The 27167-nt window shown below is 47.2% G+C and overlaps 1 protein-coding gene across 1 annotated transcript in view; it reads right to left on the reverse strand.

Annotated features, from left to right (window-relative positions):
* The window catches only part of LOC126191168 (E3 ubiquitin-protein ligase MIB1-like), a 217780-nt gene extending 198220 nt beyond the window's left edge, over positions 1 to 19560 (reverse strand). The window contains exon 1 of the mRNA XM_049931941.1: positions 19476 to 19560. The gene's annotated coding sequence lies outside the window, so the exon portion shown is untranslated. The remainder of the gene's footprint in view (positions 1 to 19475) is intronic.
* Between the last annotated feature and the right edge of the window lie 7607 nt (positions 19561 to 27167).

A 27167-nucleotide genomic window follows, 5' to 3' on the forward strand; every position in this document is an offset into this window, starting at 1 on the left:
CGAATATACCTGAAAAATAAAAATGTGTGTCATCCGGCCAATGAAGGGGACTGGTTACCCTCATTCGGTCAGACAGTTTTAGTTTCTGGGCTACAGCTTAATAACTGATAAATACTACACACATATAAATACATGTCAATACATTCCATATTTTTTTAATTTTTGGGAGTTTTTTGTTTAGATATGAAACCGCACAGCATGTCTTCGAAATCATGGAGGCTAAAAGTAGAAATGCCACCTTAGAAGGTAAAAAAAAAACACGCATATGACTGATTACTAAAACACTAGAAAGTATTAAAAAGCGTATACTGGAAACTATTACTTAAATTTTATTCATTGTGGCCTACTCATGCCTAAGATTACAAAAAAAAATCGAGGTGAGTCATTTGAAGCAGCTCGCAAAATGGCTCTGAGCACTATGGGACTTAACATCTGAGGTCATCAGTCCCCTAGAACTTAGAACTACTTAAACCTAACTAACCTAAGGACATCACACAACACCCAGTCATCACGAGGCAGAGAAAATCCCTAACCCCGCCGGGAATCGAACCCGGGAACCCGGGCGCGGGAAGCGAGAACGAAGCAGCTCGCACTGCATCGCTTAATAATACCTAACCTCCGACCACTGCACATAACTTTACATTAAGAATATGACAAAATCGTACGAACTGCTTGTACTTTTCAGTAATTGCAAAAATTTAATCACTATTATCATATCACTACGACGTTACAGCGATTAATGCTAGCGATTTACAAGAATATAGTGCAAATATTACATTTTTCACTGTTTCTTTGTGACTTCGTTGAACAACTCACCATTAAGATGGCGAACCTTTGGCAGCAGGGGCCACACTTAATGACCGCTAGAATGAGGCTATTGTCAATATCCACAGAGAATTCGAGCCGGCGCATCGACAGCAACATCGCCCTACACAAACAGGGTATTTTATAATTCCTATTATAAATTCCTATTGTAGAGGGAACTTACTAGATAAAATGTTATAAGGAACCCTTGTCCGGAAATGTTACACGATTTCGTTACACAATAAATCACACAAATGTAAATACTGTCAATACAGCTATATGCAAAGGGATTAAAATTACCTACGTACAACTTATATTGGAACGATCACATAAAAAATTATGTGGATGGTTGTTGGTTGGTTTAAAAGAAGGGGGGGGGGGAGGAAAGGGACCAAACTGCGAGGTCATCGGTCCCTTGTTCCCAGTAAAATAAGTACACAAGGGAAAGAAGAAAAGAAAGGAGACATACAGCAAAATAACAGGAGAAAGGAAAAACCAGAAGAACGACAGAAGGACAACCAACACTACTATGGACAAAACAGGAAAAGAAAACCACAGAGAGAAGCAAGAAACAGGTAGGAGGCATAAAAACAAGACAGCAGATGACCGTGGCTGGACGACCACGAGAATGAAAGGAAAAGCCAGCCACTCTGCGACACATTAAAACATCGAGCCTAAAAGCATTAGAGTGTAGAACAAAAAGGAACAAAGGACATGCGCTAAAACTTGTATAGAACGATAAAACCCACCGTCACGTATAAAACGTTGTCACCTAAAATTAATGGCAACGAGTTCGGTAACTGAAGAGTCCGTCGCAGGGCAGCCAAAGAAGGACAGCTCACCAAGACATGGGCCACTGTCAGCCGGGCGCCGCACCGACACCGAGGCGGGTCATCACTGCGCAGGAGGCAGCCGTGGGTCGCCCAAGCGTGGACGTCTCCCACACATTCGTAGTCTTCTTAATGGCACGCACTTTATTGTGCTTATTGAGGTTATGGCATTCCGTCTCCCAAAGCCGCAAAACCATACGGCGTAGTACCGAACGCAGGTCAGTTTCGGAGAAGCCTATCTCAATAAGCAGTTTCCGCGTAACCTGTTTGGCGAGCCTGTCGGCAAAATTGTTGCCTGGGATGCCGACGTGACCTGCAGTCCAAACAAACACCACTGAACGACTGGACCGTTCCAGGGCATAAATGGACAAGGTCATATAGATGGTCAAACCGAGGGATGACAAGGGTAGCACTGATCGATAGCTTGTAGGCTGCTCAAGAAGTCAGTACACAGAAGAAACGACTCCCCAGGGCATGAACGGATGTGCTCAAGAGCACGGGATATAGCCACCAGTTCGGCAGTGAAAACACTGCAACCATTCAGCAAGGAATGCTGTTCAATATGTCCTCCATGGACATACGCGAAGCTGACGAGTTCAAAAGCCATAGAGCCGTCGGTGTAAACCACTTCGTCGCCTCGGTACATGTGAAGAATCGAGAGGAAGTCGCAGCGAAGAGCCGGGGAGATAACTGAGTACATACGGCCACGTGAAAGATACAGGCGAAGTCGCGGCCTAGGTGTACACCTCGGAGGTGTACGTGATTGGACCTCAAATATAGGGCGTAAATACAAGGACTTCAGTTTGAAAAGAAGGAATCCGACACGAACTGCAATTGGAAGCCCTATCCTGCACCGCCGATGCGGGAGATGAACCGCCGCGGGTGGGAAAAGGAGACGGTAATTCGGATGCGCAGGAGAACTACGAACGTGGGCAACGTAACTGGCTAACCTGAAATGGAGGGCCTCCGGCCTCCAGCAGGACGCTGGTCACCGGACTCGTCCTAAAAGCTCCTGTCGCTAGGCGAACGCCTCAGTGGGGCACTCGGTCGAGTAAATGCAAAGCTGAGGGCACCGCCGAACCATAAATCAGACTCTCACAGTCAAGGGGCGATTGAACAAGGGCTCTGTAGAGATGCAGCAGCGTAGAGCGATCTGCACCCCACTTGGTGTTGAAAACCAGTCCTAAAAATCGACATGTCTCCACTACAGTGAGTGGGTCGTCATTAAGGTAAATTTCTGGTTCCGGATGAGCGGTAAGACGCCGACAGAAGTGCATAACACACGACATTGCGGCCGAAAACTGGAAACCGTGGGCGAGAGCCCATGACTGCGCCTAGAGGATGGCTCCCTATAGGCACTGCTAAGCAACACCAGTACTGGTGGAGCAGTACAAAATGTGGAAGTTGTCTGCATACAGAGAGGGTGAGACGGACGGCCCTATAGCTGCTGCTAGACCATTAACGGTCACTAAAAATAGAGATACACTCAGAGCCCTGCGGGACCCCATTCTCCTGGATATGGGGGGAACTGTGGGAGGCACCAACTTGGACACAGAAAATACGAAGCGACAGTAAATTGTGGATAAAAATCGGGAGCGGGCCTCTGAGACCCCACTCGTGTAATGTGGCAAGGATATGATGTCGCCAGGTTGTGTCATATGCTTTTCGTAAATAAAAAAAGACGGCAACCAGGTAGTGGCGTCTGGAAAAGGCTGTTCGGATGGCGGACTCGAGGGACACAAGATTATCAGTGGTAAAGCGACCCTGGCGTAAGGTGCCCTGGCGTGGAGCCAGTAGGCCACGTGACACCAGGACCCAACCCAACTGCCGACACACCATACGTTGCAGCAACTTCCAAAGAACGTTGGTGAGGCTGATGGGACGACAGCTATCCACATCAAGCTGGTTTTTACCGGGTTTGAACAATGGAATGATGGTGCTCTCCCGCCATTGCGATGGAAAGACGCCATTGCAACAGATCCGGTTGAAGATGACGAAGAGATGTCGCTTGTAATCAGATGAGAGATGTTTAATGATCTGACTGTGGATCCGGTCTGGCCCAGGAGCTGTATCGGGGCAATGTGCAAGGGCATTGAGAAGCTCCACTCTCTAAATGGGGCGTTATAGGATTCACTGTGGCGTGAAGTGAACGGAGGACATTCCCTTCCAGCCGCCGTTTGAGGGTGCGAAAGGCTGGGGGTTATTCTGTGACGCAGAGGCTCGAGCTTAGTGCTCAGCAAAGTGCCCGGCAATCACGTTTGCGTCGGTAGATATCACGCCATTTATGTTAACACAGGGAACACCTGTTGGGGTCTGGTACCCGAAAACACGTTTTGGTCTTTGCCCAGACTTGTGAAGGTGATGTATGGCACCCAATGGTCGAGACGTATCTCTCCCAACACTCCTGCTTCCGTCGTTTGATAAGTTGACGAACGTGGGCACGGAGCCGTTTAAAGGCTACGTCTACATGTTTACTCTGCAATTCACACTTAAGTGTCTGGCAGAGGGTTCATCGAACCATTTTCACACTACTTTTCTACCATTCCACTCTCGAATGGCGCTTAGGAAAAAGGACCACTTAAATTTTTCCCTTCGAGCTCTGATTTCTTTTATTTTATTATGATGATCTTTTCTCCCTACATAGGTGGGTGTCAACAAAATATTTATGCATTCGGAAGAGGAAGCTGGTGATTGAAATTTCGTAAATAGATCTCGCCGCAAAGAAAACCGCCTTTGTTTCAGTGGTTGCCACCCCAACTCGCGTATCATATCAGTGACACTCTCACCCCTATTGCGCGATAACACGAAACGACCTACCTTTCTTTGCAGTTTTTCGATGTCCTCCGTCAATCCTACCTGGTAAGGATCCCATGTCACTCAGTAATATTCCAGCAGGGGACGGATAAGTGTAATGTAGGCTGTCTCTTTCGTGGGTTTGCCGCATCTTCTAAGTGTTCTGCCAACAAAAGGCATTCTTTGTTTCGCCTTCCCCAAAATATTATCTATGTGGTCTTTCCAATTTAAGTTGCTCGTAATTGTAATTCCTACGTAGTTAGTCGAATTGACAGCCCTTAGATTTGTGCGACTGTATACCCAAAATTTATCGGATTTGTTTTAGTACCTCGCACTTTTCTTTGTTTAATGCCAACTGCCACTTTTCGCACCATACAGAAATTTTCTCTAGATCATTTTGTAATTGGAATTGATCGTCTGATGATTTTACTGGACGGTAAATTACAGCGTCATCTGCAAACAATCTAAGGGGGCTGCTCAGATTATCACCTGGATCATTTATGTAAATGCAGCAGATGGCCTATGACACTACCTTGCGGAACGCCAGATATCACTCGATGATTTACCGTCTATCACTACGAACTGTGACCTCTCTGAGAGGAAATCACAAATCCAGTTACAGTACTGAGACGATACTCCATATGCACGCAATTTGATTAATAGTCGCTTGTGAGGAACGGTATCAAAAGCCTTCCGGAAATCTAGGAATATGGAATCGATCTGAGATGACTTGTCGACAGCACTCATTACTTCATGGGGATAAAGAGCTGGCTGTGTTGCACAAGAACAATATTTCCTGAATCTATGTTGGTTATGTATCAATAATTCTCCAGGAAAGGGTGCCGCTCATGCCACTGCAGAGCTCGCCGACGCTCCTTAATTATTTCAACGACTTCCGGCGACCACCAACGGATTGCCTTTCGCCGTGGGCATCCTAAAAAGCGAGGGATCGCGTTTCCTGCCGCAGAAACGATTTTTGTAGCCACCTGCTCAAGCGTCACACCGATGGTACCGTGTGGGGGAGATTTAACGGTGACAGCAGAGGTGAAAGTGTCCCAGTCCGTCTTGTTTAAGGCCCATGTGGGCAGGCGTCTGTGGGCCTGACGCCGGGGCGGTAACAGGAAGATGGGGAAGTGGTCACTACCACACAGGTCGTCATGTGCTCTCCTGTGGATAGATGGTAGAAGTCCTGGGCTGTAAATGTATAAATCAATGGCCGAGTAACTACCAGGAGCCACAATGAAATGTGTGGCGGCCCCAGTATTTAAGAGGCAGAGGTCGAACTGAGACAGTAAAATTTCGTCATCTCTGCTTCGGTCAGTAAGCACAGTGCCACCCCACAAGGGGTTATGTGCGTTAAAGTCTCCTAAAAGTAAGAAAGGTTTAGGGAGTTGATCATATAGTGCAGCTAATACATTCAAGGGTACTGCACCATCTGGAGGAAGATATACACTGCAAACAATTATTTCCTGCCTAGTCCTTATTCTGACAGCCACAGCTTCAAGAGGGGTTTGAAGGGGCACAGTTTCACTACAGACTGAGTTTAGGACATGAACACAAACTCCACTTGAAACTCAATTATAGTCGCTACGGTTCCTGTAATATTCCTTATAGCTGTGGAGGACTGGGGTCCGCATTTCCGGGATCGAGGTTTCCTGGAGGGCAATGCAGATAGCAGGTGTAAAGCTTAACAGTTGCCGTAGCTCAGCCAGGCGGTGGAAAAAACCGCCGCAATTCCAGTGGAGGATGACATCATCTTGAGACTGGGAAGGCATGGAACATCCAATGAGGCAGGTTACGCCTCAGGGTCACCTGCTGCCATCGAATTATTGCCTGAGCAGGCTATATCCATTGTGTCTGAGAGTCCGGCGAGATCTAGGCCCTCAACGGACGCCACAATCTCCACCTTATCCTCAGACGCAGAGCTTGTAGGTAGCGGTGGTGTGGGTGCCACCGCAATTCATTTGGTCTTGGGGATCTTCTTTTTGGATTTTTTCTCGCTGTTCCTTGGATTTCCCTGGCTGGGAGGACATCACTGATTCAGCCTCTGAGACTGAGGATGAGCGTGAATCTCTACGACCAGTTGCTTTTGGGCTCTTCAACCACTGGCGGGTGTCATCTTTCCCATTACCAGAAACCTGGGAAGGGAGTGACCCAAGGGACCCCTTCCTAGCGAGAGGAGCCCAAGAAGACTTACGCTTCTCCGGCTCAGAAGTGGGGACTGATATCCCCGATGGTTGGGGGGGGGGGGGGCTGTTGCTCCCAAAGTAGGTGGTACAGGAGCAACAGGGAGGGAAGTGCCCCCACCATCAAGGGGGCATGTGTAGTCTCCTGGTTCTGAGAGGCGACAGGAATGCGAGGAACTGACGGGGCGACAACTGTTCTCGTAGCGGCGGCGTAAGAGGAGGTCATAGCCATAGGACGTAGGCGCTGAAGTTTCCTCTTAGCCTCAGTGTAGGTCAGTCGGTTCTGGGTCTTATATTCCACGATCCTGCAGTCTGGCGAGCAAGGCGAATGATGCTCTCCACAGCTGACACAGATGGGAGGCGGGGCACATGGAGTATTGGGATGTGATGGACGTCCACATCTCGACATGTGCTCTGGAAGTACATTGGGAAGGCATATGGACGAACTTCCAGCAATTGAAGCACCGCATAGGGGACGAAATATATGGCTTGACGTCACAGCGGTAGACCATCGCCGCTGTAAATTTACGCGCAGCTCGTCGTCAGACTGCAAAAGAAGGTCCCTGTGGAATCTAATACCTTGGATCATATTTAAGATCAACAGAAACATCCCCCAACTTGTCACAAGGGAGTAATGCCCGTGACTGGGCAGAGGATGTTGTTTTTATCAAGACTGACCCAGAGCGCATTTTGGACAAGCCCTCCACCTACCCAAACTTGTCCTCCAAATGCTCCACAAAAAACTGAGGCTTTATGGACATGAAAGATTCCTCATCAACTCTCGTACATACGAGGTACTGGGGCGAATAAGCTTCACTGCCATCCTAAGCGTGCCGTTCCTCCTATGGTGTGGCCAGGGAGGGGAACGATTTGGGGTCGTATTACTTAGGATTAAAGTTAGACTTTGCCCGCTTAGAGACTGCTGGCGGGAGACCTCCAGCAATAGACGACATACTGCGCTTCATGGCGTGTCATCCGCCCTGATGCCACCCATCCGACTACGGACCCTCCCCCACGGGCGCCACCCAGCCTCAGCAAGGGCCACCTTACAGGATGGCCATTGCCGGGAGTCCTGATGCCCCAGGCATACGGGCATCAACTCCATGGCATACGTGGGGAGTTAACGGCGCAGGCATCAGCAGAGCGATCTCTGTGTTGTAAGCGGGCTTCAACCAACAGGGTACATGGCGGCCCCACAACAATGGACTGATTCCTGTGCTGGATATGAGGTGCTAAGAAGTCCATGGTCATCGTCGGCGCAGAAAGCGACACTGCATTGTGCATGGTGGAAAACGCACCGAGGAAGGCGTTCTCGCCCAAGAGATGGAGAATGAGCGGGATTGCAATGCGACGACGAGGAAGTGGGCTGAAGATCTCAATGCACGATGGACACGATGCACCATGTAAGGCGCCCTTCCCCAATTGGCTCGCTCTTCGGGAAAATTTAGAAAGATGGAGATCAAATCCGACAGGGGACCATCTCATAAAGGCCGAAACGTGTGAGACTCCCATTAGTCGCTTCTTACGACAGGCAAGAATACCTCGGGCCTATTCTGACCCCCGACCCACAGGGGGGAATTATGTGGGTAAGGCGAACCAACGTTTTAATGGCAGAACACTTGGTACACGCAATCAGTCTGCTAAAGAGACTGCCTACACTACACTTCACCGACCTCTGCTTTAAGCATTTCTGTACGGTATGTGATCCTTACCACTCAATAATAGACGAGTTACGGTGGCAATCATTAAAACAAAGGAGTTTTTCGTTGCGACGAGATCTTTTAACGAAATTTTAATCACCAACTTTCTCCTCCGAATTCGAAAACATTTGTTGACACCCATCTATACAGGGAGATATGATCAGCATAATAAAATAAATCAGAGATCGCACGGAAAGATTAAGTGTTCGTTTTTCCGTGCGCCGTTCAAGAGTGGAACGGTAGAGATTAGTCTCAAGTTGGTTCGATGAACCTTCTGTCTAGTAATTAAATGTGAATTGCAGAGCAGTCATGCAGACGTAGATGCAGATATGGGATTGAGCGGTTTAGATACAAAATATGGTTGATCATTGGATCATTTTCAAATATCCCGCTTCACTGTACGCACGCAGACTGAGAAGAGGGCGACATCGCAGACCTATTTAGTCGCCTACAACGACGGCTGCGAGAAACTGGAACGTTCGCAATTAGGAGGGCTGACTTTGGTGCTCCACGCACACCCCTCCGCTCGACTAAGAAGAGGACTTCCTTCGACACGTAGAAGAGCATCCAACGACAAGTACGTTAAACTCTGCGCATGTCATTGGCTCCTGTAGGGCACACAGGCCACAGCTCATTCCCTCGTGAAAGACACGTCTTTTGGTGAGTGGTGAATGTAAATACACGTAGCTGTGTTCGATCGCCTATGCTGGAAGGTAATGTTCTTCGCATAAATGATGAAATACGAGCACTCACTAATTGTAAATGTCAGTAAACAAGGCCAACTGAGGTAGACAGCAAATAAGAGGGGCGTTAATAAGTAATGCTACACTTTTTTTTCTCGGACAATAAGTTAAAAAAATGCTCTTAGTTTCATGAAGCTCCGATAGGTGGCGACGCTATACGTAGTCTTCAAACTGGCGCCTGTAACGGAGATGAGCTCCAATCAGAGAGCTGCCACTGAGTATCTTTTGGTGGAAAACCAGAGCGTTTTAGATATTCATAGGCGCTTGCAGAATGTCGACGGAGACCTGGCAGTCTACAAAAGCACGACGAGTCGTCGGGCGAGGCGGCCGTCATTAATGGGACAAGGTCGTGTAAACCTGTCAGTGTCCAGAGTGTCGGCAGGCCACACACAGCTGTGGCGCCTGCTCTCATCTGAGCAAACGAAATTCTCCTTCTCCATGAGAACACAAGGCCTCACACAAGTCTGTGCACCCGAGAGGAGTTCACAAAACTTGAGTGGACTGTTCTTCCTCATCCACATTACAGCTCGAATTTCGCATCTTCCGACTTCCAAACGTCTGGCCCAATGAAGTATACACTTCGCGGAAAGCACTACGTGGACGATGGTGAGGTTATTGATGCGCCAGACTGCGGTTCCGAAGTGCACTATTAGAGTGGTATCACGCGGGCATCGAGGCCCTCGCAGTAAAGAGGCGTGAGGCCGTCGCACTGACCGGAGATTACGTTGAAAAATATGGTTTTGTAGCCAAAAGAGTGGGAAATAATACGGAGTAATGGCACCCTGAATAAAACTGACCTCTTTTCAAACAAAAATATGTTGGATTACTTACTGAACGCCCTTCGTTGTATTGTGTCACTGTTCCGGGATTGAGACTCAATGAATACAATTTCGATGAAGAATAGTACGCTGCAGTAAGGATAGCATCTGGTAAGTATACAAGTGAAGTAAGATATATTGAGGGGGCACGTACAGCGCGCGACTGGTTCCTGTATGACCTTTTTACATTTTTTTAGAATCGCTTTCTCAGTTTATTTCTGCAGGCCAGCTCGCCACTCTCACAGCCCGGTGCAGGTCCCACACCGGTCAGCAACATTGATCGCCGCCGGAGAAGTGAACATTTCCATTATAGTCGACGAGAGCCACGAGTACAGTGTCGCAGTGGAGCAAGAAATGGCCGTGTTTCGGCGGCAGGGCAGCAGGTGGCAGCCGGCAGTCCCCTGGCAGGACCACGGCCCGCTGGAGGGCACTCGTCTCGCGCCGGCGCGCGCGCAAATGGCCCAGAAGAGAATGCCGCCGCCGCCGCCGCTGCTGCTGCACATCAGCATTCAGCCGTCCAAATCTGTTTTCCACCCCATTCGCTAGATGGCAGCGCACGCCGGCGGACATCCTTCTGCGTCAGCCGCCAGCTCCAGGGTAATTAACAAGGCAGCTGCCGCCGGGCCAGAACCCCCTGCACCAGTTTCCGGGAAATACAGACCGCCTCCCCCTTCTCTACCTCCCTCTCTCAATGGGCTGAACTCGTCCGGTACATTTTGTTCTTTAGCAGTACGAAATACGCGATGTCGCAAGTACTTAGAAACGCTACATCTACATTTATCTCCTCGCGAGGTATAACTAGGGGGAAGCAATATATTCGGTACCTCATCCAGAAACGCACCCTCTCGAAACCTGGACAGCAAGCTACACCGCGATGCAGAGCGCCTCTCTTGCAGAGTCTGCCACTTGAGTTTGCTAAACATCTCCGTAACGCTATCACGCTTACCAAATAACCCTGTGACGAAATGCGCCGTTCTTTTTTGGATCTTCTCTATCTCCTCTGTCAAACCGACCTGGTACGGATCTCACACTGATGAGCAATACTCAAGTATAGGTCGAACGAGTGTTTTGTAAGCCACCTCCTTTGTTGATGGACTACATTTTCTAAGGACTCTCCAAATGAATCTCAACCTGCCACCCGCCTTACCAACAATTAATTTTATATGATCATTCCACTTCAAATCGTTCCGTACGCATACTCCCAGATATTTTACAGAAGTAACTGCTACCAGTGTTTCTTGCACTATCATATAATCATAAAATAAAGCATCCTTTTTTCTATGTATTCGCAATACATTACATTTGTCTATGTTAAGGGTCAGTTGCCACTCCCTGCGCCAAGCGCCTATCCACTGCAGATCTTCCTGCATTTCGCTGCAATTTTCTAATACTGCAACTTCTCTGTATACTACAGCATCATCCGCGAAAAGTGACATGGAACTTCCGACACTATCTACTAGGTCATTTATATACACTCCTGGAAATGGAAAAAAGAACACATTGACACCGGCGTGTCAGACCCACCATACTTGCTCCGGACACTGCGAGAGGGCTGTACAAGCAATGATCACACGCACGGCACAGCGGACACACCAGGAACCGCGGTGTTGGCCGTCAAATGGCGCTAGCTGCGCAGCATTTGTGCACCGCCGCCGTCAGTGTCAGCCAGTTTGCCGTGGCATACGGAGCTCCATCGCAGTCTTTAACACTGGTAGCATGCCGCGACAGCGTGGACGTGAACCGTATGTGCAGTTGACGGACTTTGAGCGAGGGCGTATAGTGGGCATGCGGGAGGCCGGGTGGACGTACCGCCGAATTGCTCAACACGTGGGGCGTGAGGTCTCCACAGTACATCGATGTTGTCGCCAGTGGTCGGCGGAAGGTGCACGTGCCCGTCGACCTGGGACCGGACCGCAGCGACGCACGGATGCACGCCAAGACCGTAGGATCCTACGCAGTGCCGTAGGGGACCGCACCGCCACTTCCCAGCAAATTAGGGACACTGTTGCTCCTGGGGTATCGGCGAGGACCATTCGCAACCGTCTCCATGAAGCTGGGCTACGGTCCCGCACACCGTTAGGCCGTCTTCGGCTCACGCCCCAACATCGTGCAGCCCGCCTCCAGTGGTGTCGCGACAGGCGTGAATGGAGGGACGAATGGAGACGTGTCGTCTTCAGCGATGAGAGTCGCTTCTGCCTTGGTGCCAATGATGGTCGTATGCGTGTTTGGCGCCGTGCAGGTGAGCGCCACAATCAGGACTGCATACGACCGAGGCACACAGGGCCAACACCCGGCATCATGGTGTGGGGAGCGATCTCCTACACTGGCCGTACACCACTGGTGATCGTCGAGGGGACACTGAATAGTGCACGGTACATCCAAACCGTCATCGAACCCATCGTTCTACCATTCCTAGACCGGCAAGGGAACTTGCTGTTCCAACAGGACAATGCACGTCCGCATGTATCCCGTGCCACCCAACGTGCTCTAGAAGGTGTAAGTCAACTACCCTGGCCAGCAAGATCTCCGGATCTGTCCCCCATTGAGCATGTTTGGGACTGAATGAAGCGTCGTCTCACGCGGTCTGCACGTCCAGCACGAACGCTGGTCCAACTGAGGCGCCAGGTGGAAATGGCATGGCAAGCCGTTCCACAGGACTACATCCAGCATCTCTACGATCGTCTCCATGGGAGAATAGCAGCCTGCATTGCTGCGAAAGGTGGATATACACTGTACTAGTGCCGACATTGTGCATGCTCTGTTGCCTGTGTCTATGTGCCTGTGGTTCTGTCAGTGTGATCATGTGATGTATCTGACCCCAGGAATGTGTCAATAAAGTTCCCCCTTCCTGGGACAATGAATTCACGGTGTTCTTATTTCAATTTCCAGGAGTGTATATTGTGAAAAGCAATGGTCTCATAACACTCCTCTGTGGCACGCCAGAGGTTACTTTAACGTCTGTATACGTCTCTCCATTGAGAACAACATGCTGTGTTCTGTTCGCTAAAAACTCTTCAATCCAGCCACACAACTGGTCTGATATTCCATAGGCTCTTACTTTGTTTACCAGGCGACAGTGCGGAACTGTATCGAACGCCTTCCGGAAGTCTAGGAAAATGGCATCTACCTGGGAGCCTGTATCTAATATTTTCTGGGTCTCATGAACAAATAAAGCGAGTTGGGTCTCACACGACCGCTGTTTCCGGAATCCTTGTTGATTCCTACAGAGTAGATTCTGGGTTTCCAGAAATGACATGATACGCGAGCAGAAAACATGTTCTGAAATTCTACAACAGAGCGATGTCAGAGATATAGGCCTATAGTTTTGCGCATCTGCTCGACGACCCTTCTTGAAAACTGAGACTACCTGTCCTCTTTTCCAATCATTAGGAACCTTTCGTTTCTCTAGAGACTTGCGGTACACGGCTGTTAGAAGGGGGCAAGTTCTTTCGCGTACTCTGTGTAGAATCAAATTGGTATCCCGTCAGGTCCAGTGGACTTTTCTCTGTTGAGTGATTTCAGTTGCTTTTCTATTCCTTGGACACTTATTTCGATGTCAGCCATTTTTTTCATTCGTGCGAGGATTTAGAGAAGGAACTGCAGTGCGGTCTTCCTCTGTGAAACAGCTTTGGAGAAAGGTGTTTAGTGACATCTTGGGTTGTCGGGTGTTCTGCCGGATATCAGCGTCGTACTTGCACGATATTTCGGTCACGTAGCTCGAGACCTTCATCAGGTGCGACCTGAGACTGCTCCTCGAGTGGACCTGGTCCAGTATTTATGCCTATGGCCTTCCCCTTCCACCAACGGCTGGGGGGAAGGCCATAGGCATAAATACTGGACCAGGTCCACTCGAGGAGCAGTCTCAGGTCGCACCTGATGAAGGTCTCGAGCTACGTGACCGAAATATCGTGCAAGTACGACGCTGATATCCGGCAGAACACCCGACAACCCAAGATGTCATTAGATCGCCGGGAAAGCCTGAAGAGTTACAAGGTGTTTAGTATTTCAGCTTTAAGCGTGTCATCCTCTGTTTCAATGTCATCATCATCCCAGAGTGTCTGGATATGCTGTTTCGATCCACTTACTGATTTAACGTAAGACCAAAACTTCCTAGGATTTTCTGTCAAATCGGTACATAGAATTTTACTTTCGAATTCACTGAACGCTTCACGCATAGCCCTCCTTAAGCTAACTTTGACATCGTTTAGCTTCTGTTTATCTGAGAGGTTTTGGCTGCGTTTAAACTTGGAGTGAAGCTCTCTTTGCTTTCGCAGTAGTTTCCTAACTTTGTTGTTGAACCACGGTGGGTTTTTCCCGTCCCTCACAATTTTAGTCGTCACGTACCTGTCTAAAACGCATTTTACGATTACCTTGAACTTTTTCCATAAACACCAAACATTGTCGGTGTCGGAACAGAAATTTCCGTTTTGATCTGTTAGGTAGTCTGAAATCTGCCTCCTATTACTCTTGCTGAACATATAAACCTTCCTCCCTTTCTTTATATTCCTATTTACTTCCATATTCAGGTATGCTGCAACGGCCTTATGATCACTGATTCCCTGTTCTGCGCTTACAGAGCAGAGCCGGAAAGTTCGGGTCTGTTTCTTACCAGTAGGTCCAAGATGTTATCTCCACGAGTCGGTTCTCTGTTTAATTGCTCGAGGTAATTTTCGGATAGTGCACTCAGCATAATGTCACTCGATGCTCTGTCCCTACCACCCGTCCTAAACATCTGAGTGTCACAGTCTGTATCTGGTAAATTGAAATCTCCACCTAAGACTATAACATGCTGAGGAAATTTATGTGAAATGTATTCCAGATTTTCTCTCAGTTGTTCCGTCACTAATGCTGCTGAGTCGGGAGGTCGGTAAAAGGAGCCAATTATTAACCTAACTCGATTGTTGAGTATAACCTCCACCCATAATAATTCACAGGAACTATCCACTTCTATTTCACTACAGGATAAACTACTACTAACATCGACAAACACGCCACCAACGGTTGCATGCAATCTATCCTTTCTAAACACCGTCTGTGCCTTTGTAAAAATTTCGGCAGAATTTATCTCTGGCTTCAGCCAGCTTTCCGTACCTATAACGATTTCAGCTTCGGTGCTTTCTATCAAAATGGTTCAAATGGCTCTGAGCACTATGGGACTTCACATCTGAGGTCCCCTAGAACTTAAAACTACTTAAACCTAACGAACCTAAGGACATCACACACATCCATGCCCGAGCCAGGATTCGAACCTGCGACCGTAGCAGTCGCGCGGTTCCGGACTGAAGCGCCTAGAACCCCTCGGCCACCGGCTTTCTACCAGCGCTCGAAGTTCCGGTACTTTACCAACGCAGCTTCGACAGTTTACAATTACAATACCTATTGCTGCTTGGTCCCCGCATGTCCTGACTTTGCCCCGCACCCTTTGAGGCTGTTGCCTTTTCTGTACTTGTCCGAGGCCATCTAACCTAAAAAACCGCCCAGTCCACGCCACACAACCCCTACTACACGTGTAGCCGCCTGCTGGGTGTAGTGGACTCGTGACCTATCCAGCGGAACCCGAAACCCCACCACCCCATGCCGCAAGTCGAGGAATCTGCAGCCCACACGGTCGCAGAACCGTCTCAGCCTCTGATTCAGACCCGTCACTCGGCTCTGTACCAAAGTTCCGCAGTCAGTCCTGTCGACAATGCTGCAGATGGTGAGCTCTGCTTTCATCCCGCTAGCGAGACTGGCAGTCATCACCAAATCAGATAGCCGCCGGAAGCCAGAGAGGATTTCCCCCGATCCATAGCGACACACATCATTGGTGCCGACATGAGCGACCACCTGCAGATGGGTGCACCCTGTACCCTTGATGGCATCCGGAAAGACCCTTTCCACATCTGGAATGACTCCCCCCGGTATGCACACTGAGTGCACTTTGGTTTTCTTTCTCTCCCTTGCAGCCATACCCCTAAGGGGCCCCATTACGCGCCTGACGTTGGAGCTCCCAACTACCAGTAAGCCCACCCTCTGCGACCGCCCGGATCTTGCAGACTGAGGGGCAGCCTCTGGAACAGGACAAGCAGCCATATCCGGCCGAAGATCAGTATCAGCCGGAGACAGAGCCTGAAACCGGTTCGTCAGACAAACTGGAGAGGCCTTCCGTTCAGCCCTCCGGAATGTCTTTCGCCCCCTGCCACACCTCGAGACGACCACACACACTACCACGGGTGAGGGGTCAGCCTCAATGTGGGCAGTATCCCGGGCAGCCCACAGCCGTAGTCCGATCGGGGGATGCGTGGGACGAGCTGGCCGTCCCCGACAAACCCCATGTCCGGACCCCCACAGTGATGCCCATTGGCAACAGCCTCAAGCTATGTGACCGAAGCCAACACTGACTGAAGCTGGGAGCGAAGGGATGCCAACTCAGCCCGCATCCGAACACAGCAGTCAGTCCCTATCCATGCTAAATACTGTTGTGGAAAGAACGTCTGAACTAATCTACAGAGTGCACAAACAATTCGACACAAAATTTAAACGGTTATTAAAATACAAGACTGCCTAATAAATGCAGTAATACTGCTACTTGCGCACTGCTCGGCGGCAGAAGGCTAACTGTACAGACAGTAACGTACAAAGACTATCTGAAAGAAATAAACAAATGACAGACGACTATGCGACTTAACACGTCACAGATCTTAAAATGCAAATCCGCCCATGCTAATTACGAAACTACACAATGATATGATGGATTTAACTAAACAAGAGCGCTAAAAACACTCAAAAAAATTTCAGCTTGACTACTACACTTATATAAACCCTAAATAAGCCACTTTCTGCTACTTGCGCACTGCTGACACACTGCTCGGCGGCAGAAGGAGACTATGGGAATTTACACTATTCAGGTACTAAAACGCGATGCTACAACTCCCAAACACTATAATACGCACGAATTTTATGAATTAAACTATGCAAGTGCCCAAAAACACGCAAAGAAATTAACAATTAAACTATGTAACAAATAAGTGAGCTAAGAGTATACGACTTGCTGCTGGCAGCTGCTTATCCAACGGCGGCAGGGAGCACACTGAAGATAGGGGCGTACTTGCTTACCCTTTACACTATCAAAGAGACGTACAGAGTGAGTCAGAAATGCAGATTTCAATTGATTATTACAAACTATGAAAAATATAAATACAATGCGCGCGTCACTGGATAGAGGAAGTTTCGTAAGTTTTATGCTGGTACCGACAGAACACAATACATTCGCCATGAGCACAATGAGTTGCTCGAGAAACAACTAAACGGTGGTGCATTTCATTACATACACGAATCAACAGGTCCAGTTTTGTTGACTCGACAACTTCAACAATTTGATTTGTCAGCTCTTGAAGAGTAGCTGCCGTAGGTGCGTCATAGACTCTGTCTTTTATATACCAGCACAGAAAAAACTTGCAAGGTGTGAGGCGTGGTGGCCTGGGAGGCCAAAAGCAATGAACAACATCTTATTGTCCGCGTCTTCCAATCAAACGTTGTGGGATGGGATGGTGTTGGTAAGACAACGCCGCACCCCGAGGTGAAGGTGAGGCGGAGCGCCGTCACGCATAAAAATGAAAACATTGGAAACACCGTGAAGCTGAGGAAACAACCAATTTTGTAGCATGTCCGGGGATAACATTTCTGTCATAGTTTCCTGTGACAAGAAATGTCTATAAACTTCGTGAATAGAAACGTCACAAAACACATTGAGTTTCGGTGAGTCTCTTTGCATATACGACGACGCCATGATTTTGTGACCCCCAATATCTTACATTATGCCGGCTTACTTTACTTACTTTACTCTAGAGACGAAACATCGATTCGTCCGCAAAGATGAGTTTTTCGAAAAATTTGTCCTCTGGCATATCCTGGAGAAATGAAATGCAAAATTCAAATCTTCTATTACTGTTGCAGGGACACAATTGCTGCAGTAGCTGTGAATTCTAAGAGGCGTCGTTTCGTAACACGCCACGCAGCTGTTTGACGAAGTTGAAGTTCCTGGCCCGCCCTTCTTGTGGACTTGCGAGGGCTCCGTGTGAACACATCTCGGATACGCTCGATATTTTCAACAGACGTACGTCGCCCTTTTGCATATGCAGCCAACTTCCAACAATTTGTTACGCCAGTCATAATGCTTGTTCAGAGGCGGCTTCTTGATGAATCGACGGCGAAAAGCGAGTTGCATTCTCCAGTCCACTGATTTCGCGCACATTACAACACACAAAATGATTTCTGTTGTGACGAGAAATCAAGAATCCAGTTGCACAACTGAGACGATACTCCATGCAATACGATTAGAAGCCTCTTGTGAGGCACTTACCGGAAATCAAGAAATCAAGAAATGTGGAATCTATTTGAGACTTCTTGTCGATAGCACTCATTACTTCACCAGAATAATTGTGTTGCAGAAGAACAATATTTTCGGAATCCGTCGTGGCTGTATGTCACGTTTTGTTCGAGGTAATCCACAATGTTCGAAGACAGTATATGTTGCAAACCCCTGCACCAAAGCGACGCCAGCGATATGGGTCTGTAATTCATCAGATTTTTCCTATATCCTTTCTTGCATACTGCTGTGGCCTGTGCAACTTCGCAGTTTTTAAGTAGAGTAACATTGCTACTGGGAATGTGAGTAAAAATAACTACTCAAAATTGCTGATTAACGCCGGCCGCTGTGGCCGAGCGGTTCTAGGCGTTTCAGTTCGGAACCGCGCTGTTGCTACGGTCGCAGGTTCGAATCCTGCCTCGGGCATGGATGTGCGTGATGTCATACTATCTCTCTACCATTCCACTCCCGAAAACGAGCGGGAAAAACGAACACCTAAACCTTTCTGTTCGAGCTCTGATTTCTCTTATTTTATTTTGATGATCATTCCTACCTATGTAGGTTGGGCTCAACAAAATATTTTCACATTCGGAAGAGAAAGTTGGTGACTGAAATTTCGTAAATAGATCTCGCCGCGACGAAAATCGTCTTTGCTTTAATGACTTCCATCCCAACTCGCGTATCATATCTGCCACACTATCTCCCCTATTACGTGATAATACAAAACGAGCTGCCATTTTTTGCACCCTTTCGATGTCCTCCGTCAATCCCACCTGGTAAGGATCCCACACCGTGCAGCAATATTCTAACAGAGGACGAACGAGTGTAGTGTAAGCTGTCTCTTTAGTGGACTTGTTGCATCTTCTAAGTGTCCTGCCAATGAAACGCAACCTTTGGCTCGCCTTCCCCACAATATTATCTATGTGGTCTTTCCAACTGAAGTTGTTCGTAATTTTAACACCCAGGTACTTAGTTGAATTGACAGCCTTGAGAATTGTACTATTTATCGAGTAATCGAATTCCAACGGATTTCTTTTGGAACTCATGTGGATCACCTCACACTTTTCGTTATTTAGCGTCAACTGCCACCTGTGAACAGGAATCGTCGACTAGTGCCAAAGCACGGCACGGCAGTGAAGTGCAGCCCCTGCGGCGCAGCGGCCGGTTTTGGCCGGCGGGCGGCCACGTGCTGCGGCCGTGTGACTGGCGAGCATCCGCCGCCAGCTGGCGCGTGCTGCCGCGGGGCCGAAATACCTGTCCGCCCGCAACCTCGACTTTCCCTTCGGTCGGCGCACGCCCTGCCCTCACACGTGGATTCAGTTACGCCGTCCGCGGCACACCTGTGCGCCTAAGAATGTAACTTAAGTCGACAACACTTGGCAGTAACAATATATTATCCGGGTGCACTGGCAGCGGCAGCGCTCCGGTGACATAATGGCACAGGTGCCCAGTATTTAGCGGCTGCTCACTGATGCCAACTGTCTGTTATTGTACAATGTCTCAAATTTAGTGTTTGAAATAACCTGCTTTAAAAATGTTGCAACAGATTTGTACAGTATTAACGCAGTAAACACGGCGCAGTAAACAACTACGCTAGTCCCTACTAACGGTTATTACTGCAATGAATGGTTGCTCTCATCTTCGGTGTTCGCTGTCAACTTACCAACGTGATGCGGCACTGGACAAAATTTTTATCACTAAAACTTTATCAGCGAGGAGAGCAAGTGTGCTGATAAAGTGATTCACTACCTTCTGTTGGGGCCACTACAGAAACCGCATTATGATCGTCGCTTTGAAGACAGTGAGACCCTGTAGAATTCAAAGGAATTCATATTTCTGTTTATTTCATATTTTACAAAATGCATCTTAACTTTGCTGTTTTGAGCTTTACACATTTATTCCGACCAGTTTCGGTTGTTAACCATCATTCAGAGGCTGTACCATATAGACAGAAATGCACAGTGCCTATTACTGAAGAAAAATAAACAATCCCTAGTAGTTAAATACTGAACGGTATACATAAAAATAATCGAAAAGAAGTACTTACAAAGAAAAAATATTATGCAATGGACATGTTTATCATGACAGATTGTAAATCATGTTTGTTTCTTGGATTGTAGTATCTTCGATTTTTACACCCTTTGGTGTTGCACCATAAGTTTTCTGTGGTTCTACAAGAATCCTTGATGCTCAGTTTCTGTATCTCAGTTGAATGCGGCACAAGCTGATAGCTGTTGTGTATCATAATATGGCCCTTACTATGGCATTCATACGTGGCAAGATACATGAAAACTCGTATTGTGTTTTGTATTTTTAAGTACCTCTTTTCGATTATTTTTATTCAGTACTTAACGGCTATGCATTGTGTATTTTTCGTCAGTAACATGTATTGTTCATTTCTATCTATTTGGCATAGTCGCTAGATGACGGCTGACCACCGACACCGGTCGGAATAAATGTATAAAATGCAATACAGTAAACTTAACTTGCGCTTTCCAAAATTTTATGTTTGTATTTTGTTTTGTTTTTATTTTGTTTGTGGAGGGTGGAGGTGGAGGTGGAGTTGGGAGCGGTTGAGGGATTGTCCGAGTCGGTTATTCCGTAAGGTGACGGCGAAAAATCCCAGCAAACATGTCTAGGGATACAGATATTTCGTGATGAGATCCCGATTTGTGGTCTCCCGCGGTTCCCACAACCGAAAGCCAGTCCAACGCTGGTGCTCCACATGTAAAACCCTCGGGCAAACAAATCTGCACGGTCCTTTTTCCGACACAGGCCGCGTTTAATTAAAAAAAAAGGACAAAGCACAGAGGACGCTTCACAAGCGACCACCAATGTGTCATTTATACACCATATGTTTTGCAAATGCATATACGATGTTTCATCACCTTCGCGGAAACAAAAAGGTTTCCGGCATAGCTGTATTACAATGTGCGGAAGAGGCAACATATCTATCGCTTCACACGAATGCAGGTATTTATTCGCACGGAATAAAGCTGAAAAATCGCGTTCCAAGTGGTGGAAATCCGCAGCAGCGGAAAATTACCGATTCGGCTGGTCTGACGCCATGCCGAGCCGTAAAAACGAATGGGCGCTCAGCGATTCGTGGCTGCGAGCAACAGACGGAAGAGCCCGGCCGCGGACGATATCTCAATTAAAAAGCGAGGTGTTAATGCAGATTTAAAATAAGGCCCAGCCGGTGAAATACGTCCCGTATCGACGTCAGGTTTATCCGGCTACCACGCTTTTATTTAAAATAACGGTTATGAGTGCTCTACGGATGTCCTGCGGTCATATTTTGGCACGAGTTTATAGCGCTAACAGCACACAAGAACGACAATATTGTGCTAACTAATGGAACGGGGAAAGGCTAGCAGGCCCATCTCGCCAGGAAATCTGAGGTTCGATACGCGTGCATCTGCACGGCTCATACGAATTTTCCATCAAGAGGCGAGAGGCAGTTTTGCCGAATATTAACTCAACATTAATTTCCTCTTTCAGCTCGTGTACTAAATCAATGTACATCATTCCAAAGAAAAAATATTTCAGCCTGACTTAAGTGCGGAGTTTCCGCTATTTTTTAAATATAAGGGAGACAACAAAAACCGGTCGATTTAGAAAAAACCTTTGCTCTCCAGAAAATAAGATTCTGTTTTGATTCGTTTTTCTAAAAACCCCATGTGGCAAAAAAATTAGTAACTTTTTATACAATGAGACACATTTTGATCCTAGTCAGCTATTTACACATCGAGCCCCTATGCGTCCACATTGTGTATTTCGGCGCAGCACTTGTTCTGTGTCAAGCTGTTGGCAGTAAAAGTGAGGAGAAAATCCAACTGTACTTGCCGTTTAAGAAGTTTCGTAGGGTGACTCGTTTCTTAGCTGCTTCTTGTGTTAACAGAGTGAGGTGGCGTACAGATTGAAGAAACTGGACACGTACTAGGAAGAAGAGAAGTTCAAATACCATCCCGATGTAAGTTTTCCACGGCTGCACTGGATCACATCAGGCAACTTCGGGCTGGTCCCTTATCGAGGTCACGCAGACTTCCTGCGCCAGTTGACCTGCTGGCCTCACTCGAATGGTCTCGACGAAGAGGCGCTACACACTGCTAAATGAGGCTGCGCAGCGGTTATGGATCGCGACTCGAATTCCGGGAAGAGGATGGGGTTTGAGGAGAGGAGATTAAATACCTCTTGTATCAACCTGCATTATGCCTCCCAAGATTCCACAAATCAAAGCTGCTTTCACGGCCATGAACTGTTCCTTCACACAACGTTTCTCTTCTGAGATAATGATTCACCTCGAGCGTCCTTCCTCACTAGTATTGAGGAAAGACCAATATCCACCCTAGCAACCAAAAAAATAGTGGGATGAAAACTTTAAAAAGTAGACGGTATAACAACAATAGCAGAAACAGTGCAAAAAAGGCTTAACAATTCTGAAAAGCTTTCGAAATATTTGGTGCGGTGCGTTCTATGCTATGTTGTAACATATTAACAAAGATGACTGAGATTTCCAGAACACGAAAAATATTTGAAAAACATTTCATTTTTTCTCTCATTTCATTTTATCAACGACAAGATTCTTAAAGACTAACCGCGAAATTAATATCGACAAGGCGGGAGAATCAGGCATTCATAGCATATTAAAGAACAATAAAACAAGAAAAAAGCTTCATGAAGTAAGTAACTCCGCACACAGGTAGGCGTCCATTCTAAATTTGCACTCGGTTTGTAGGAACGTCTTGATCGCAATAATTTGACACTGCGCCACATCACTACCTAAAGAAAGCATTTTATCGAAAGAAGTCTCAGAAGCCTCGTGTCTAACCAATCCTCATCCACAAAGAAACAACGAAATTTAGGGCAGAATAAAGCCAAGCGATATCAAGACATCATTCTCGTACTGGAAGACGGAAAGATCAATAATTGTGTACGAAAGACATATATATCTGCGTACACTGTACAAGACACTTAACGTTGTGTGTTGGGGAACCGTTTCTGATACCACTGTCAGCTGTCCTCTTTCCTGTTCGAATCGCGAATGACGTGTGGGAACGACTAAGCCTTCATATAAAACGAATTTTTCTGATCTAACCGGTTTTATCATTTCGCGAAGTATATATGGGAGGAAGTAGTATCTTGCTTGCCTCTTTCCGCAGTAAACTTTCTCGAAATTTTAATAGGAAATTTCTGCCTGGGCAGCGCCTCTTTTTGTAGTCAGCCAACGGAGTTCAATGGGCATCCCGCACACCCCGTCACGTTAACAAGAAGAACTACCGACGAAACGCGCCGTTCTTCTTACGATCTTCTGTACCTCCTCCACTAATCCTGTGTGCTAAGGGTATCAGAACAGTCTATATACGGAATCGGTCGAACGAGAGTTTTGTACGCCGTCTCCTTCACTGATTAATTAAAATCCCTTAGATTTCACAGCGATCTCAGCCTGGCATTCGCCCTTTAAGAAACTAGTTGTACGAGGTCGTTCCACTTCAAATCGATCGGCAGATGTACTCGTAGATATTTTACAGTGTTTACTGCTTCCATTAATTTATCAACAGTAGTGTACTATGCGCAGCGAGGTTACACTGGCTTAGGTTAACTGCCAATTGCCAGTTCCTGCGCGAAGCGTCTATGCTCTAGAGGTCTTCCTGCAGTTCGCTGAGACGTTCTGATTTTACAGTTTTCCTATACACGACAGCATCATCCGCAAACAGCGTCGTGGAGCATCCTAAGTGAAAGGACACCAAGAAAATCGTTAACTGAAACGCTAGCTCGTTGTTTAACGGAGCCCCCTTGTGGGTACGATCAGGTGTGTAGGCACCTCGGATGGGACATATGAGTTTTCCATTCATCCGGACAGAGCGATTACAAAGGGTGCGAGAGGGGTGGTGGGCAGTGGAAACGGAAAGTGAGCCACTGAGAGCAAGTCGTATTGTCTTTCCTCTCTTCTCCAATCAGGCATTTTACACAAGACCCACAGCTAACGTATCTGAGAAGAGCGGATGCGATCGCAATAATGGCAAAAACGAAGCACACTGGTTCAGTGTCCAGCATATTTTCTAAAAACACATTTTCTACAAGCTACGGATCCACAAAAGCAGTTATGAGTTCTCTGTTAGTTATCACTGTGTCACGGAATTACATAGCGTAACGCGAGTGAAATTCTGAAAAAATACGATTAGAAGTGCAGGCCGAGGTTCAACTGTCTCGGATTGCTAACCCTGCCGTCCGAATAAGTATTCTGCCTCACTGGAATTGTGATTAATACGACCACAAGGAACGGCAACATTCGCGCGATACACACTAAAAAGAATCGTTTTGCACTGGTTCTTCAAACACTGTATACAAAGGCGTGCACTATTTACCAGATTTCATTTTCAACAGCCCTGCAAAAGAACAGAAACATTTTGAGTGGCAAAAATTAAATTTGCAGATCTCACTTAAACGGCATTCTTTTCGCCCACTTCTTTTATTTTGCACGAGAGTTAATCGCGATAGCCTACAGCTTTCGCTCTATTACCTATTACGTAATTGTATACAATATAGCAAACTTTTTTGGACTTAATGTATCTTTATTTTCTTGCATTGCACTTTATTTTATTATGTACAGACTCGCTACATGACCGAGCAGTTTTGTCTCACATATATGCGACTGCAGTCTTTCTCGGTGTATTCCAATGATGAATTCTTCACGGGTTATCGGCCTGGTGGTGGCGTCGTCTTGTCGCAAGGTTTCGGTGAGTTTAGTACCCATCATCTTCGCCAGAAAATGATGGGTACGAAACTCATTGAAACGTTGCGACAAGACGATGCCACCACCCGGCTGATAACCCGAAAAGAATTCATCATTGTCTCACATAGTTCCACTGAACCTCAGCACAAAAAAAAACGAATAGATAAGAAGTCATCGGAATCAAATCATTTGAAAAGAAGGATGTCCACACGAATCAAACTGCGATTCAGTGGATTGACGCACATCATCAGAAACTTTTTTCTTTTGGATTCCGTGGTTGGGTGTTTCTCGGCTCACTTAAGACAATGACGTAGTTGATGTAAGCAAACAGTAAAGAGAGGGAAGGGAAAGAACCAATCAATATGACCGACGGTTTTCATCACCACAATCACTGAATGCCAGTGATTATGAAGTTGCTGCAGCACTGAGACGGCAAATATGTGGTTACTGAGATAAATGTTATTGCAGCATAACAGTGCAAATGCAAGGATATAGTAGGATTACTCGCGTAAGCAAAATTTTGAATTCACTCGGAAAGTCTGAAAATATAACAGCGAGAACTAAGGCCCAAGAACATATATCGTATACGTCAGTTCGATACCAATGAAGGGAGCAAAGGTGAGAGGTGACAAACTAATCAACGGCCTTAGTAGGGCTCGGTTAGAAGCCCCCACTGTGCTGACTCGAGAGTATCCCGTTGATACTGATGCTCGGCTTAACGAAACTCGGTATTAGCTACTCGCAAGCAATGGTGCCGCCCACGAAGTACTTAGTACAGCAGAGCAATAAACTGAAGTCGCAATAGTCATGATATACCTCCTCATATCGTGTCGGACCTTGTTTTCACCGGCGTTGTGCATCAGCTCAACGTGGCATGAACACAGAAGTCCCCCGCAGAACTACTGAGCCATGCTGCCTCTATATGCGTCCTTAAGTGCGAAAGTGATGTCGGTTCTTTACCATAAATGGGATTAATGTCTGGGTAGCCAAATCATTTCCTCGAATCGTCCAGAACGTTCTTCAAACCAATCGCGAACAACTGTGGCATGGCATATATTCATCCATAAACATTCTATCGTTGAATGGCTGTAAGTGGTCTCTAAAAACCGGAACATCACCATTTCCCGTCAATAGCGAAGACCGTGGGCCTCTGAGTTGTCCGTGGTGAACAGTAATGCCTGAAATTTGGTATACTCAGCACACTCTTGACACTGTGGTTCAAAAGGACCCCACAGAACGCAGTCCATTCCATGTAAACATAGTCCACACCATTATGGAGCCACCACCCGCTTGCTCAGTGCCTTGCTGACAACTTGGGTCCATGGTTTCGTAGGGTATGCGTCACACTGGAACCCTACCATCAGCTCTTACCAACTGAAGATGGGATTCACCTGCCAGGCCACGGTTTTCCAGTTGTCTAGGATCCAACCGACATGGCCACGAGCTCAGGAGACGCACTGTAGGCGACGTCGTGCTGTTAGCAAAGGCACTCGCGACGGTCGTCTGCTGCCACAGCCAACTGACGCCAAATTTCGCTGCACTCTCCAAACGGATACGTTCGTACTACGTCTACATTAACTTCTGCAGTTATTTCACACAGTGTAGCTTGTCTGTTGGCACTGACAACTCATCGCAAACACCGCTGCTCTCGCTCGTGAAGGCCTCTGCATTGTCCATGGAGAAAGGTAATGCAATACTGAATTCCCAAACTATTTCCGAAATGGAATACCCCATGCGTCCCGCTCCAACCACCATTTCGTGTTCAGTCTGTTAATTCCCGTCGCACGGCCAAAATGACATGGGAAACCATTTCATATGAATCACGAGTACAAATAACAGCTCCATCAGTGCACTTCCCTTTTATACTTTCTGTCCGCGATACTACGGCTATCTGTATACGTGGATATCGCTGCCCCAATGCTTTTGTCACCTCATAAGATTAGCTGATTGCTGCGTAGCTATGTTCAAATGTGTGTGAAATCTTATGGGACTTAACTGCTAAGGTCATCAGTCCCTAAGCTTACACACTACTTAACCTAAATTATCCTAAGGACAAACACACACACACACACACATGCCCGAGGGAGGACTCGAACCTCCGCCGGGACCAGCCGCACAGGCCACGACTGCAGCGCCTTAGACCGCTCGGCTAATTCCTCACAGCGCGTAGCTATCTAGGTAACGTTAAACTTCATCGCAAAACAAAGATG

The sequence above is a fragment of the Schistocerca cancellata genome, chromosome 6 (assembly GCF_023864275.1).
Source record: "Schistocerca cancellata isolate TAMUIC-IGC-003103 chromosome 6, iqSchCanc2.1, whole genome shotgun sequence".
NCBI classification, from domain to species: domain Eukaryota; kingdom Metazoa; phylum Arthropoda; class Insecta; order Orthoptera; family Acrididae; genus Schistocerca; species Schistocerca cancellata.